A 16121-nucleotide genomic window follows, 5' to 3' on the forward strand; every position below is an offset into this window, starting at 1 on the left:
GTGGTTTCTTTCATTTGACAAAAAAAGTTTCATCAAGACATCAAGTTTCTTTCATTTGACAAAAAAAAAAAAAAAAAGTGGCATTTCTTCATTGGTTATTTTGTTGTTGTTGTTTTGGTGATTTGTTTTGTTTTGTAGCGCTGGGGATTGAACCCGGGATCTCATACATGCCAGGCAAACACTCTCCACTGAGTTATTTCTCCAGCTGCTCCTCCTTATTTTAACTCGCATTTCTCTGTTAATCCTGAGATTTAGACTCTCCTCCTATACTTGTTGGGCATTGGTGCTTCCCCTTCCATGAATTGCTGGTTCATATGTTTTGCTCATTTTCTGTTGGGCTTCCTGTGTTTTTCCTGTTGATTAGCAAGAGTAGCTTACAAATTTTAGGTATCTGTCCCTTGTTGGATGTTGATGTTCCACAAATCTTCTCCCTGTGTGTTGCCCATCTGTTAGGTTTTTCTGGGGTATTGGTTCTCAAACTTTAGCACTCATCAGGGTCTCCTGGAGGGCTTCTAAAACAGAGTGCTGAGCCCCACCCCCAGAGTCAATAGAGAAGGGAGGGGGGGTCCATTCATTTGCACTTCTAACAAGTACTCAGGTGATGCTGATGGTCCAGGGACCACACTGTGAGAACAACTGGTCTGTGGTGGCTTCTGTGGAATGAATTTGTTCAATAGACATCAAGTTTCTCTCATTTGACAAGTTTAAGAATTTAATTTGATGTCAAATGTCTTTACCCTCATCTTAAGGATGAGGGAACTGGAACTCCAAGAGGTGAAGTGAGTGAGCCAAGTTTGGACTCCCAGAGGCTAACCCCAGAGCACATGCTCCGAGCTTCTCTCCTACCCGTCTCCCAGTCTTGGGATATGGTGGTCATAGGCTGAGGCCTGGGGACCCAAAGTTCCAGGAGCCTTAGTAAGGTGTTGAGTGAGGCATCCTTAAAGGGAGAAGTTGATTGGGTAGGGGCAGGGACCAGAGATAGGTGTCTCTCTTGGGGGCTTTGCAAGATAATCCAACTCAAAAATCTCCTATTCCTGGTCGAGGCCCAGTAACAGCTGCCGAGAGCCCTGGGCCTGTCTTACACCACAGCTTTGGGGATGAGGCAATTTCCCTCACACCCCAAGAAAGTCCCCATCCACCCCGGAACTATTGTCTTACTAAAACCATGTAACTCCTGGGTTTCAGAGGTCCAAAAGCACCAGCTAGGGTGGCCCAGGCCCTGAGCATAGCAACTCTGACCACACTTCCTCCTGTTTATCCAGATACCCTGCCAGGGTCATTTCCTATCTTGGTTCAGTCCCTGGCATTGCAAGAGGGGAAAACCCCTTACAGGCAGCACAGTGGGTTCCCAGGGACCTCTAGGGGGTAGTGCAAGTTTGGAACTTCCCCTCCGCTGGTTCCCTGGGGACAGTTCTGACCAAGGGCAAGTGGTGAGGTGGGTGAAATGGTCTCCAGCTGCCCCCTAAATGGAGGCTCTCCCAATTGACAGCTCTGCAATTTCCTGCTCTCTCCAGCTTCTAACTAGAGACTCCTAACAGTCCTCCCCAGCTGGGACCCTGCCATTCAGTCTCCCGACATCTAGAGAGCACTCGCGCTACGCCAGGCTTGGTGCTAGACACTAGATGGAGATACAGCACAATTCCTCACCGTCGGCTGGGGTCCCCAGCTAACCACAGCACAAAGTTCTCAACTGGAAAGTCAGAGAGGAAGCAACCAGCTCTCTCTGGGGAATCTGGAAAAGGTTTTGAAGAGGGAGTAATATGAACAAGTTCTTGAAGAGCAAATAAGGTTCTGGGTGGATCATGGAAAGGAGAGCCCTCCAGGGCAGGACCCAGCATGGGCAGAGGTAGGGGAACGTGAAGGGACGTGGTGGCATGGTCCAAGACTGGTAACCAGCTAGGACTAGTACAGTGAAGGTCAGACTGAATGGTTTGGGTACTGGGAATGGAACCCAGGGGAACTTTACTCTATCACTGAGCTATAACCCCAGTCCTTTTTTTTTTTTTTTTTTTTTTTTTTTTTTAATTTGAGACTGGCCTCAGACTTTTCAACAACAGACCCTCCTGCTTCAGCCTCCATAGTCCCTAGGGATTACAGGCATGGGTCACCCAGCTAGACTGAAAGGTTTTGAATCCCAGCGTCATCATCTGCTAGGTACTGACCTTGAGTAAGCCCCTGTCTCTGGGTTTGGGTTTCTAAATGGGGATAACCATGACATCATCCTCTTAGATCTCACAGAATGTTGTGGGGCTTGAAGAAGATAATCCATGTAAAGGTACACTCAGTGCTCAGTAAATGTAACCATTTTTATTGCTGGAGCAGCATGGGGTATGAGAAGTGAGGGACAAGGTGAGTGGGCAGGGCTTAAGGAGGGAGAGGGGAAGGAGACATTTACTTAGCACTTCCACACTGGCCTCTTGGGATGTACACGCCAGGAGATTACGTTTCTCTCAGCGTGAATGATGTTACTCAGGGCGTCCAGATGCAACAACCATCAGATCAGACCTAAACCACCAGAGATTGACAGCCCTGAGGGTGGGTTCTCTCACTTCAGACTCTTCTATCCTCAGCTGTGTCAGCTGAGGGCAAAGGGATCTTAAAGCCAGGCCAGCCTCTCTGGCCTGCTCCCTGCAGTGGGGAGTCTATAGTCTTCTGGGGCATCTGATTCAGAACCCAGTAACTGCCTCTGTGTCCCCGCCCTTCCCCCTCACCTCTTGCATCCCCTGCCCTCTTTCCCCCAGGTTCTGGCACCATCTTCTAGGGCTCTGCATGGCCTCCTGGGCTCCCTCAGCCCTTGGACAGCCCTGCAGTGGTGTGCAGGCACTTATATGACCTGCAGGACCTTCTCATTTGTGTCTAAAAGCCCCCTGTTCCAAGAATAAATAAATAAAATAGTCAGGAGCAGGGTGACACATTTCTCAGTGTGTCGGGAATCCCAGTAATCCAGTGGCTCAGGAGGCTGAAGCAAGGGGATCACAAGTTCAAGGCCAGCATGAGCAGTTTTGCAAGGACCTAAGCAACTTAGCAAGATCCTGTATCTAAATAAAATCTAAAAAAGGGTTAGGGATATGGCTCCGTGGTTAAGCAACCCTGGGTTCAATCCCTGGTACCAAAAATGTACATAAATAAGTCAAATAGTTTCTGAAGTTCATTGTGCAAACAAAATGACTGTGCCTTGGATTATGAAGAGGACCTACAAGTAAATAATAAATACCCACAGCCCAGTAGAGAACTAGATAGATTATTTGTACAGTTTACAGAAAAGAAAATATAAGTGACTCTAAAACATGACAAGGTAGTCAACCTCACTTGGAAAAAAAAGAGTACAAATCAACACTACACTATTCATCTTTCAATCTAGCAAAAGTTCAGAAAGTTTGATGACTTGTTTTATGGGTACTGGTGTGAGGACACAGGCATCCACTCACATTTTTTCTATTTTGTTGTTGTTGTTGTTTTGTGGGAGGGAGTGTACCAAGGACTGAGCTCAGGGACACTCAATCATTGAGCCACATCCCCAGCCCTATTTTGTATTTTATTTAGAGACAGGGTCTCACTGAGTTGCTAGCACCTTGCGGTTGCTGAGGCTGGTTTTGAACTCGTGATCCTTCTGCCTCAGCCTCCCCAGAGGCTGGAATTACAGGTGTGCATCACTGTGCCCCGCCCCATTCACATTTTAAGTGAGAGGATAAGTTGGTATAAACCCCATTAAGCAATATCTACCAGTATTTCATTTATTATTTTATCTTATTTTTGATACTGAGAATTGAACTTAGGAGTGCTTTGTCACTGAACTAGGTCCCTGACCCTTTTTTGTTTCTATATTGAGTCAGGGTCTTTCGAAGTTTCCCAGGCAGGACTTGAACTCAAGATCCGCCTGCCTCAGCCTCCTGAGTTACTGTCTACTGGTACTTTAAATGCATGAGCCCTTTGCTACAACTCCACTGCCAGGAATTTCTCCTACATTTATACCCTCGTGCTTGGAAAAGGATATACAAACCAGCAGCTCCGTCTCTAATAACAAAGAGATTAGAAATAAAGCAAATGCTCAGTGTTAGGGGACTTGTTAGATAAATCAGGGTTTCTGCAGACAATAGAATACCAGGCAGTCATAAGAATGAGGCAGCTCTCTCTATACTGATATGGAATTATTTCCAAGACAGAATAAGGCAAGGTATAGAACAATACATTCGGATAGTGTGTCTTGCTTAAATAGACAACAGATGCCTTGCCTGACAAGAACTAGATATGGAAGGATACACAAAGCGTGCTGCGGTTGTTGCCTCTGAGCTGGGAAGTGTGCTGCTGTAGAGGGAAGGAGACTTTCTTTTCATGATGTGTCTTAAACATTGTGCCATGAATATGCATGACAGCAAAGCAGATTTTAAGAATCACCAGTGTGGTATTTATTGAGCTCTGCAGGTACCATTGGCTTCCATATCTGACCTCCCACACTGGCACATACAGAGGCACGTGCAAATCTGACCCATTCCCGCCCTCCCTGGAGCTCAGCCCAGCACCTGGCATGGGGGGATTTGAATGCGTGTTCACAGTGAGCATCTCCTCCATGATGGCCCCCAATGAGTCTCACCCCCTGGTGTTCAGCTCTCACATAGCCCCTTCCCACATGGAAGAGGTTGACCTGTAACCCTTGTGATGTTTCCCCTTATTCTCCTGGATTGCTCACTCTGGAGACAGCCAACGCCACGTATGAACAGCCCTATGGAGAGCTTCAGATAGGGAGGGACTGGGGCCTCCTGCCATCAGCCTTGTGACAGAGTCAACTTGAAACTGGTTGTCTAGGCCCAGTTGAGCCTTCAGGTGACAGCACACCAGGCTGACATCTTGAATGAAGCCTCTCAAGAGACCCTGAGCTAGAACCACTGAGCTCTAACCCACAGAAACTGGGTGAAAATAAACATGTATATTGTTTTCAGTGCTAGATTTGGGGCAATTTGTTACACAACAACATGACTAATACACCCAACAAGTCTTGATTATGCACAGACTGTGTACCAATTCTGTGGGAATGCCAGAGAAAAGGATATGATCCTGTCTTCGGGAGAGCAAGTCACATGCTGGTTCATTCCTAGATCCACTTTTTCCTTCAACATTTGCTGAGCACTTACTATATACCTGGCCCGGTGCTGTGTGCTGACTCATAGGATGCTGGCAGTTTAAATACACTGTAGGGCAAGAGAGAACTTTCTGGAATGATGGAAATACATATCCTAATGGGATTTAAATTCTACAGATGCATATGCATTTGTAACAACTCAGCAAATGAGCACTTAATCTTGTGCACTTTGTTGCAAGTAACATGTGATGAAATAATTTGCTTGGAAATGCATTAAAAAAAAAAAAAAAAGAATGAACTGGTTTGGGTAGCCCAGTAATACAGCACTTGCATAGCATGCATAAGGCTCCGGGTTCCATCCCCAGCATTAAAAAAAAAAAAAAGAAAATGAATTGATGGACAGACACGTGATAAAGCAAGTGAAACGCTAATGGTAGAATGTAGGTGGTGAATTTTGTTGCCAAAGTCTTTCAATTTTCCTGTATGTTTAGAAATTTTTCATAATAAAATGTTTGGAGAAAAAAAAAAACTCTCCATAACCACATATATCATTTCCCTCGTTTATTATTTTAATTGCACACACAAAAAAGCAAAAGCCTTGTACGTTATGGAGGAAAATATATATATATAAAGTCAACTCCCTCCCTGATTCCAAAGTCCCTTTCCTCTTCAGGGATCACCTCTGTTTCTGGTGGGTTGGGAGCTTCCAGACCTTTCTCTATGCATTTTCATACATGTGTAGGTCAATACGAAACCATCATTTTAAAGGAATATACTGTGTGCTCTTCTTCCAGGTGTGTGTCTCAGAGAAGAGAGGGCCTTGTTCAGGAGCATGCAGCAAGTTAGGGGTGGGGACTTGAACTCACTCTCCAGCTCCCAGGCCTGAGCACCACTGGGTGGGGGGAGTGGCCGTGCCTAGGCCCCATTTTTGGTGGAGTGCTTTGGGCAGGTCTGCCTTTGCCCCTCCTGAAAGGACCAGCCTGGCCTGGGTGCAATGACCCAGGAGGAAGTCCGCAAAGTGCTTCCTCTTTTCTTGGCCTCTGGGGACACTGGGCAAGGGGAGGGGCTGTTGTGAAACTGGACCATCCCCCAACCCCTGGGGTGGACCTGTCAGCTGGAGGTGGCCACACAGCTGGGGGCAGAAAAACAATTTCACAGGCCGCCCCACAGTCCCCATCTGTCCCTAGTGTGCCCTACTCCTGAGCAGGGCACGGCTGCCCCTAGGATGGTGACTGGGCGTGGTGAGCTTTAGAGACACCCCAGGCCAGTCACCACGTGAGATGCCCAGCTCCTCTTCCGTGGCTGCCCCTTCTCTCCTCGCCCTCCCAAGTGAGTCTGGGCCTGGGACACGGGGTGTTGGTGGTTCCTCTAACAGGCCTAGCCCTTCCTCCTGCAGCCTCTCGGCTGTCCCTCTGTCTGCAGTGCCCTTTACCCTCATGGTCCACTGGGATCCTTCAAGACTCAACCCGTAGACATTACCCTCCTCGGGAGGGAGTCTTCCTGGATGCATCCCAGGCTGGGCTCAGCGTCCTGCTCCTTGCTCCTACGACCCCATGGGGTCTCCCCACCCCCAGCATTTTCCACTGTGTCTGCTTCAGGATTGGGTTGAAAGTTGCTTGAGGGCCAAGACCATCTTCTCTATGTCTGTACCCCTAGGCTATGGCAGAAATGGCTCTTAATAAATAGCAGCGTGAATGGAAAGTTTGAGTGCCAGCACCAGCGTTCACTCTCCGTTCATAAACCTTGAGCCTCAGCTTCTCCACCTGCACAATGGGCGTGCAGCTCTACCTCCGTGGAACTTGCAGACACATAGAGGGGTCAGACAGACAACAGGTAAAACATGTGCGTGTGTATCACACACCTGCTGGTGACAAGTTCTCTGGAGAACCATAAGGCAGAGTGGGGGCCAGAGAAAACTAGAGGATGCAGGAACTTTCTAGAAAGGGGGATCAGGAACTTGCTGGGAGCCATGAGAGGTTTCTCGAAGCTAACCTTTTTGGATGTGGGGTTTTAATTTGTCCTTCTTGGGAAAAGGAGGGCGGCAGTGACCTCCTGCCTGGGAGACTGTAGCTGTGAAATGAACACCCAGCTGCTTTGCAAATAAAAGGGGAAATGCTCGCGATGGGAAGTCATGATTACTGCGCTCTCCCCCACTCCCCAGCTGGTTTTGAATATAGGATAATCAACAGTGGTCTCAAGAAATTTAAAATGTGGAATGCAAATGCTAGGAAAATCTATTTTGGAAACAGCCAGCCTCTGACCCACTGCAGAATGAAGGCTGCATTGTCCCCTGGCTCCCGCCTTCCCTCAGCCTGCCTCCAGTCCCCCAGTCAGAGTCTCTCTCCCGTGCACACACTCACACGCATGCACGCACACACACGCGCGCACACACACACGCGCGCACACAGACACACTGCATTTTGTGTAGTGTTACCAGCAGCTGTTGGAGGCACACCAGAAGCACAGGCCCCATGGTTTTGAATCCCAGCCCCCTCCTAGCAGTGTGACCATAGGTCACCCCCATTTATAACAGATAAATGAGACAATGTAAGCCAAGGTGACCTGGTGAGGCAGGTACTGCTACTCTGCTTAGCAGGTGAGGAAACAGGCAGAGAGGACTCGCCCAAAGTCCCTGCTGATGAGAGGCAGGGAGTCCAGCCTCTACCCCTCTGGCTGTACAGCTGCACCACCCTGCCCCACTGTCAAGTTCACGCTCGGAACACCTTCCTGAACTGTTCATCCTCTGCCAGGCTTCAGTTCTACCTTGTTCATGAAATCTGATTCTGCTTTTCTTTCTTTAAAAGCTCTTTATTTTACTCGAATAACTAATATGTTGAAGTGGTTCACAATTCAAGAGTAGGAAGAATATACCAGGCAGTCTCCTCCCTGCCGTGCCCTTGGGACCATTCCATGCGTGTGTCCCTCCTGACTCAGCCCAGGCATTTGCTAAAAAAAATCCCCTGTGTCTGTTCTCTTGTTCTGCACAAGCAGAAGACACAATAGAAACCATTGTGCACCTTGTTTCTCCCCCTTTACCCATTTATCTTGGCCCTTGTTCCTGGTTAGTACACAAGGAACTTCCTCATTTTTTAAAAAAATGCTTTTATTGAATTATAATTTACATACCGTACAATATGCTTGTTTTACAAAGCAATGGCTTTGGGAACATTCACAGAGATATGCAACCGTCACCATGAAAGATTTTATTATATTTTCACACAGCCCCGGAAAGCCCACTGTGTACCCTTAGCAGTTACTAGTTCAATGTAACCTGTATCTGTTTCTCTTTCCACCAGGGACTGACCTCAGGATTAACCACTGAGCCGCATCCCCAGCCCTGTTACAGGTGTGGGCCACTGAGCCGGGCTCCAGATCTGCTTTCTGTTTCTGTGGATTTGTCTATTTTGGACATTTTATATACATGTTTTCACAGTTTATCCATATTGGAGCATGCACCTGTGCTTCTTACCTTTTTTTTTGGAACTGGGGATTGAGCTCAGAGGTGCTTTACCACTGCACCCCATCCCCAGCCCTTTTGTTTATGTTTTTATTTTGAGACAGGGCATCATTAAGTTGCTTAGGGGTCTCTCTAATTTGCTGAGGCTGGCCTTGAACTTGCAATCCACCTGTCTCAGACTCCTGAGCCACTGGGATTACAGGCCTGCACTATGGTGCCCAGTAAGCTTTTGAAGAACTGCCAGACTGCTTTTCAAAGCTGTTACACCTTTTACATTCCCACCAGCAGTGTATGAGGGTTCTAATCTCTCCATGGTCTCACAACTCTTGTTATTACTTGTCTTTTTTAATTATAGCCATTCTAACAGATGTGAAGTGGCATTTTATTGTGATTTTAATTGGCATTTTCTCAGGACTTGTGATAGTAGGCATTTCAGACCTCCTGCCCACTTTCAAATATAGTGTCTTATTTTTATTGAGTTGTACATATTATGTATATATTCAGGATCCAAATCCCATATCAGAACTATGATTTGCAAATACTTTCTCCCATTGTGTGGGTGGTCATTTCATTTTCCTTACAGTATCGTGTGCTAAACAAAAGTTTTTAATTTTGATGAAGTCTAATTTATTTACTTGTCCATTTGTTGCTTGTATCACAACTAAGAAGTCTTTGACTAACCCAAGATCATAAAGATTCACTGCTGTTTTTTCCTCAGAGTATTAGTTCACATATTTACCTTTATGATCCATTTCAAGTTATGTTTAGTGTGTGGTGTGAGGTAGGGGTCCAACTCCATTCCTTTGCATGTGGATATCCAGCTGTTCTAGCTCAATTGTGGAATTGTCTCAGCATTTTTGTGGAAAATCAACTGGATGTAAATGTAATGGTTGACTTGTCAACTCTCAATTCTCTTCCATCAGACAAACATTGTTATCCTTATGCTAATGCCACAATATTTGGTTTAAGGTAGTTTGTAGTAAGTTTTGAAACTGGAAAGTATGAGAGAGTCCTCCAACCCTGTTTTTTCAAAACTATAAGCTGTTCTGGATTCCTTGCATTTCCATATAAATTTTTAAGATCTATGTGCTTTACTACTGAGCTACATCCCCAGCCATTTTTATATTTTATTTTGAGACAGGGTTTCAGAAGTTGCTTAGGACCTTGATACATTGCTGAGGCTGATCTGGAACTGGTGATCCACCTACCTCAGCCTCTCAAGTCAATGGAATAGAGGCATGCACCACCATGTCCAGTTACAACTGGGATTTTGTTAGGAATAGTGTTCATCAATTTAGGGAGTCAGCTCGGTGTGGTGGCACACACTTGTAATCCCAGTGAGTCAGAGGCTAAGAGGCTAAAGTGGAAAATTCCAAGTTCAAAATTCTCAGCAAATTATGAGACTCTCTGAAAAAATGGGGACGGGGAGGACGGGGATGTAGCTCAGTAGTAATTCAGTGGTAGAGCACTTGCCTAGCATGTGTGAGAGTGTAGGTCCATACCCCACACAACCAAAAAAAAAAAAAAAAGATCTGGAGAGTATTGTCATTTTAACAATCTCAAATTTTCCAATCCATGAACACTGGACATCTTTCCAGTCTCATGGGATGATATTACTTAAGCCATAAATTTCTTTTCTTTTTTTTTTTTTTTTTGAAAATGGGAATTGAATTTTGGGGCACTTGGCTACTGAGATGCATCCCCAGCCCTATTTTGTATTTTATTCAGAGACAGGGTCTCACTGAGTTGCTTAGTGCCTCGCTTTTGCTGAGACTGGCTTTGAACTCACGATCCTCCTGCCTCAGCCTCCCAAGCCACAGGATTACAGGCATGTGCCACCACACCTGGCTAAACCATCAATTTATCTCAAGAATGTTTTGTAACTTTCAGAGTTACTTCTTTTGTAAATTTATCCTGATCTTATTCTGGTTTTTTTTTTTTTTTCAGTACTGGGGATCAAACCCAGGCCCCACACATGCTAGGCAAGTTCTCTACCACTAAGCTACTGAGTTATATCCCTAGATCTGAGTATTTTATTGTTTACAGAAATGGAATTTTCCTTACTTCGGTTTCAGATTGTTTATTACTAGTACCTAGAAATACAGTCGGTTTTGGGGTGAGGATATAGCTCAGTTGGTAAGTGCTTGCCTTGCATGCACAAGGCCCCGAGTTCAATCCCCAGTACCAAAAAAAAAAAAAAAGGAAGAAAAGAAAAAAAAATACAATTGGATTTTGCATTTAGACAACTGCTTAGTATTCCACTATTGTATTAACATTTATTTTCCCCATCTCTAAATAATGGACATTTTGGTTGTCCAACCATTTTTTTTTTTTCACCCTGCTACTAGGGATTGAACCCAGGGCTGCTCTGCCACTAAAGCTACATCTCCAGATTTTTTACTTTTTGTTTTGAGACAGGGTTTCACTGAATTGCTGAGGCTGGCCTCAGGCTTGCAATCCTCTTACCTCAGCCTCCTGAGTGGCTGGGTTGACAGGCATGTGCCACTGCACCACTTTGTTCAATCTAGTAAGAGCAGCGCTACAATGATCTCTTCTTTTTCTAAGCTTTCTTTTTCTTTTCTCTCTTTTTTATTTATTTATTTATTTTTTTTGTGTGTGTGTGTGTGTGTGTGGTGCTGGGGGTTGAACCCAGGGCCTTGGGCATGCGAGGCAAGTGCTATGTCCCCAGCCCTTTCTGAGCTCTTTTTATTACCAGTAGCCACTACTCTTGCCCCATCATCCCGCCCTTGGTGACTGCCTTGGCCCCCTCTCCGGACTCCCTGTTGCCCTCCTGCCCTCTAATCCATTCTCCACCCAGCAGCCCAGCAGATTCTGTTAAAATGTCCCTTTTGTTACTTGTGCATTATCTAAGAAGCCTTGCCTAACCTCGAGCCAAAAGACTCACTGCTGTGTTGTTTCTGTCTTTTAGGCTCGTACGATTACCTCTGTGCTTCATTTCAAGTTATGAAAATGTAATTTCCGCCCATTTGGCTCACTGCTCTGCTCAGAATCCTCCCAAACTCCCTCTCGTGTCGATCAAAGTTTAACAGGGACACTAAGACGTGGGTGCCTCACCATCCAGGCCACTACCTCTACCGTGCCACCTCCATCACCCTGCCTCCCAGCCACCCTGGTCCCTGGCATGCTGTAACAGCACTGCCATTGCCTTTCAGGACCTTTGCTATCACTGTTCCTTCTCCTTGGGACAGGCCTCCCACCCCCAGATGATCACATGATGCATTTCCCCGAGTCAGCAGGTCTGCCTCCTCCCTGACCACCCTGCCTCAGGTCACAGCACCCTCCTCTCCCGACATGCTGCCTCTGCCCTTTGCCTTCCTTTGTCCTGCTGTCACCCATGTCATCCCTTGTATAGGATGTGCTCTCAGAGCTAAGCACAGTGGCACAGGCCTGTCATCCCAGCGGCTCAGGAGTCTGAGGCAGGAGGATCGCAGGTTCAAAGCCCACCTCAGCAACTTAGCCAGGGCCTGAGCAACTCAGTGAGACTCTGTCTCTAAATTTTAAAAATAAATAAACAAATAAAAGGGGTGCTGCGGATATGGCTCAGAGGTTAAACACCCCTGGGTTCAGTCCCTAGTACCAAAGAAAGAAAAAAAAAAAGATGTATTCTCAGTATCTGTTTATTATCCGTCTTCCTTTACAGAGTATAAATTCTAAGAGCACAAAAAAATTAATTTTTTAAATCAGTTTTTCTTTGTTACTAAAGTCCTTAGCCGGAGTCTGACTCCAGGCAGGGGTCCTAACAAATCAGATGTCGCCACTCACTCCAAAATCCAAATGGAAAAAATAACAGTGAAAACTGGAGAGGAACTTGAACCTGCGTGGCCTTGTGGGGAGGCCACGGGAGATTGTCTCAGCCCAGGCTGCAGGTCCTGCCCCGAGCGTTGGGTTTAAACAGAGGAAAACTCGGGGGTGGCAGGGTGGGGGGGGTGTCCGGGATTCAACAGTCTTGGTCAAACTGAGATCTGGTGGGTCACCATCTCAGTGCGGTCACCATCTCAGTGGTTCCAGCGCGGTCCTCGCCACTCGAGGGGACAACGTCTGTTTGCTGCTCGGGATGTTTCTGCGTGTGACCTGTGATGCTGGAAGGGCCTTGGGTTCCCAGGAAATGACGGCTCCTGCCCAGGAGGGCAGTCTCGGGTGGGCTGCTCTTCTGGACGGCTGTTTCTGGAAGCCGTCGGGCAGTGACTACAGACTCGTAAGCACCACTCTGGGGTCTGGAACAGGACACGAGAAGCTGGTGTCAAATGCCCCTTGGTGTCACCAGTCTTGAAGGAGGATGAGGTAGATTAGGTAAATAGAAGCCTAATACACCTTGTGTTACCAGTTTTTAAATGAACAGTCCTCAAATGACTAACCTGCCTGCACACAGAGCTGAGCAGGAATCTGAAGACAGATTCAAAATGAAATCAGCTTTATCCTGCTTTTAGTTCCCCATTGGGCATCTACAGGCCCAAAGGAAGAGTCAGTGCTTTTAGCAAAAGCAACTTCTAATTCGCTATTATTTCCTTAGCATTAGGAGTAGAGTGTGGCCCATAGTAGGGACTCCACCAGCATTTGACTGTAAGCCAGGCACGGTGGCCCACGCCTGTAATCTTAGTGGCTTGGGAGGCTGAGGCAGGAGGATCTGGAGTTCAAAGCCAGCTGCAGCCATTCAGCCAGGCCCTCAGCAACTCAGTGAGACCCTGTCTCTAAATAAAATATGAAATAGGGCTGGGGATGTGGCTCAGTGGTCAAGCGCCCCTGAGTTCAATCCCTGCTACCAAAAAAAAAGAAAAATTGAATATAAGGCCGGCCAGGCCAACTCCCCGTCCATCGCCATCCAGTGGCTTCCCATGAATCTTAGAATCAAATCCACACTCCTTACAGAGGACAACAAGGGCCTGAGTGACCTGGCCAGCCTCGTGGACCTCGCCCCAGGTCTCTGAGGGTTCTTGAGACCTACAAGGCCCCCTCCCACCTTGAGGCCTTTGCATCTTGAATTAGTTGTCCACATGGCACAAAGTCACCCCAAAATGTAACAGCTTAAACCAGTAAGCATGTAGCACTTCCCCGTTGTGTACTCCAGGAACCTGGGTGCAGCTGTCACTGGGGATCTGGCTCGGGTCTTCCTTGGGGCCCGGCCAGGACGTCAGCCTAGGCTTTGGTCCTTTCAAAGCTTGACCGGAGGATCCATTTCCAGGTGGCCACACACGTGGCTGAGGGCTGGAGGGTCAGTGCTGGTCCTTGGAAGGAGGCCTCACCTCCTGTCACATCCTCCTCAAACTGCTGAGTGTCCTCACAGAGGGAGTGACGGGGAGAGAGTCACAGTGTCTCTTAGGAACCAGCCTCAGCAGCCAGGCTCCCTGTTTTCCACCATCCCGAACTGCGGAAACCAGGCAGGTGGCCCCGACTCACTGGACTCAGAGTAGGAGGGGCCGAGTGCCCGGCCGAGTGAACACTGAGAGGCCATCGGAGATGGGCGCCAACCACCAAGGCTCCTTTGCCTTGGTTCTCTGCCTCGCCGGCTCCTGTTCATCCTCTGGTATCTGCGCAGATGCTGCCTCCTCCAGGAAGCCCTCCCTACCTTCCCCTGCCGACCCCTCAAAGCTCCTGTATGGATCCCCACCCCTCGATGGCACTGTCACAGTTCTAACCTGCCCTTATTCTTGGAAGCACAGGTTTAATGCCCAGCGTGAAGGTGAAACCCCCCGGGGCCAGGGATGGCGGCTGCCTCGTCCTCTGTTTCCCCGACACCATTCAGACACCCAGACTCAGAAGGTGCTCGATAAATGTTTGTTGACTGAGAGAATCAGAGTCACCAAATGCCATGCTCAGGCTGCAAATGCGGGGAAGGGGGACGAGAGTCCTGCCCTGGGACCCACTGAGATCACCTGACTTCAGGCCCAGCTAAAGTCATTCCAGGGTTCTTTGTATCCCTGGTCAAAAGGATCCATTATCTGAAGGAAAATACTTTAAAAAAATATCTATTTCTTCTTTGGAACAAGGCAGGTTGCACCAGAGGTGACTTCCAAAGTGTGCTGGAGTCAACGTCCAAGCAGCAGTATAAAACTTAATGACATAGTCAGAGGTTCCACTGAAGACACTGCCTATCTAGCCAGGCACGTGGCACTTCCCTGTCATCGCAGCGGCTCCTGAGGCTGAGGCAGGACAACTCAAAGCCAGCCTCAGGTACTTAGTGAGGCCATAAGCCACTTAATGAGACTCTGCCCCTAAATAAAAATACCAAATAAAGAAATAAATGGCTGGGGATGTGGTTCAGTGGTTAAGTGCTCCTGAGTTCTCTGCCAACAAAACAAACAAACAACAACAAAAGGAAATTGGCTACACATACTGTGCTTAAGCACTTTTCACTTACATTGGATTTTTGCAATGACCTTCTAGGGTAAGCATTGATTTTATTCCCTCTGACAGATGAAGCAACAAGCTCGGAGAGGTGACCTGGGTTGCACACTATCATCCAGGTGGCAGATGGCAAGCCAAGGTGTGAACTCCAGTCTGACTCAGGATGCAGTGTTGAGCTCCACCTCTGTGACCAGCTATATATCCTAGGACAAGAAATGAATGAATGAATAGAAAAAAATGTTTGTCACTCCAAAGACCAGTGTTTTAGAATAAAATCCATAATCATACAAATGTCCTTTGAAGCAAATATCAAAGTTAGAAGAGAAATTTTTTTTCATTAAAAAGAATAACAGGGGCTGGGGTTGTGGCTCAGTGGTAGAGCGCTCACCTGGCACATGTGAGGCACTGGGTTCCACCCTCAGCACCACATAGATTTAAATAAATGAAATAAAGGTGTTGTGTCCATCTACAACTAGAAAAAAAATTTTTAGAAAGGAATGACAATATCAAATGTTGGCAAGGGTGTGGAACAACTGGAAATCACACATTGCTAATGGAAACACAGAGTGATATAACCTCTTTGAAAACAGTCTATTGTGAAGTTAAACATGCACAGTTTATTATAAACTTGCACATTAGTTATGGATTTTATTATGAATTTTATTAACATACACTTACTCTATGATCCAACAATTCTAAGTATTTACTCAATAGAAATAAAAATACATCCATACAAAGACTTATACATAGCAGCTTTATTTACACAACAAAAACCAAAGACAACCCAAAGGCCCATCAACAAGTAAATGAATAAACTGACAGTGGCACATCTATACAATGGAATACTACTCAGCCCTGAAAAGGAACAAACTAGTGGAAAGTGAGACAATTTAGAAAACCTCAAAAGCAAGTGAAAGAAGATAAATATTAAATAAATACGTAGGAATGCTTTTATGTAAAATTCTAGACAGGACAAGGTTAATCTATAATGACAAAAAGGCCAATCAATGCCCTGTTACCTCAGGCCACCTAAGGGTGGGACAAGTTGACTGTAATAGACTGTAAGGGACTGTTTCTGGATAATGGAAATGTTCTATATCTTGACTGGGGTGGTGATTAGTTACAGAGGTATATATTTGTCAAAACTCATCAAGCTGAATATTTATTATGGTACTTTTTATTTATAAAAATTATGCTAGGGCTGGGGCTATAGCTCAGTGGCAG

This window comes from Urocitellus parryii, chromosome 6 (genome assembly GCF_045843805.1).
Source record: "Urocitellus parryii isolate mUroPar1 chromosome 6, mUroPar1.hap1, whole genome shotgun sequence".
Lineage (NCBI taxonomy): Eukaryota > Metazoa > Chordata > Mammalia > Rodentia > Sciuridae > Urocitellus > Urocitellus parryii.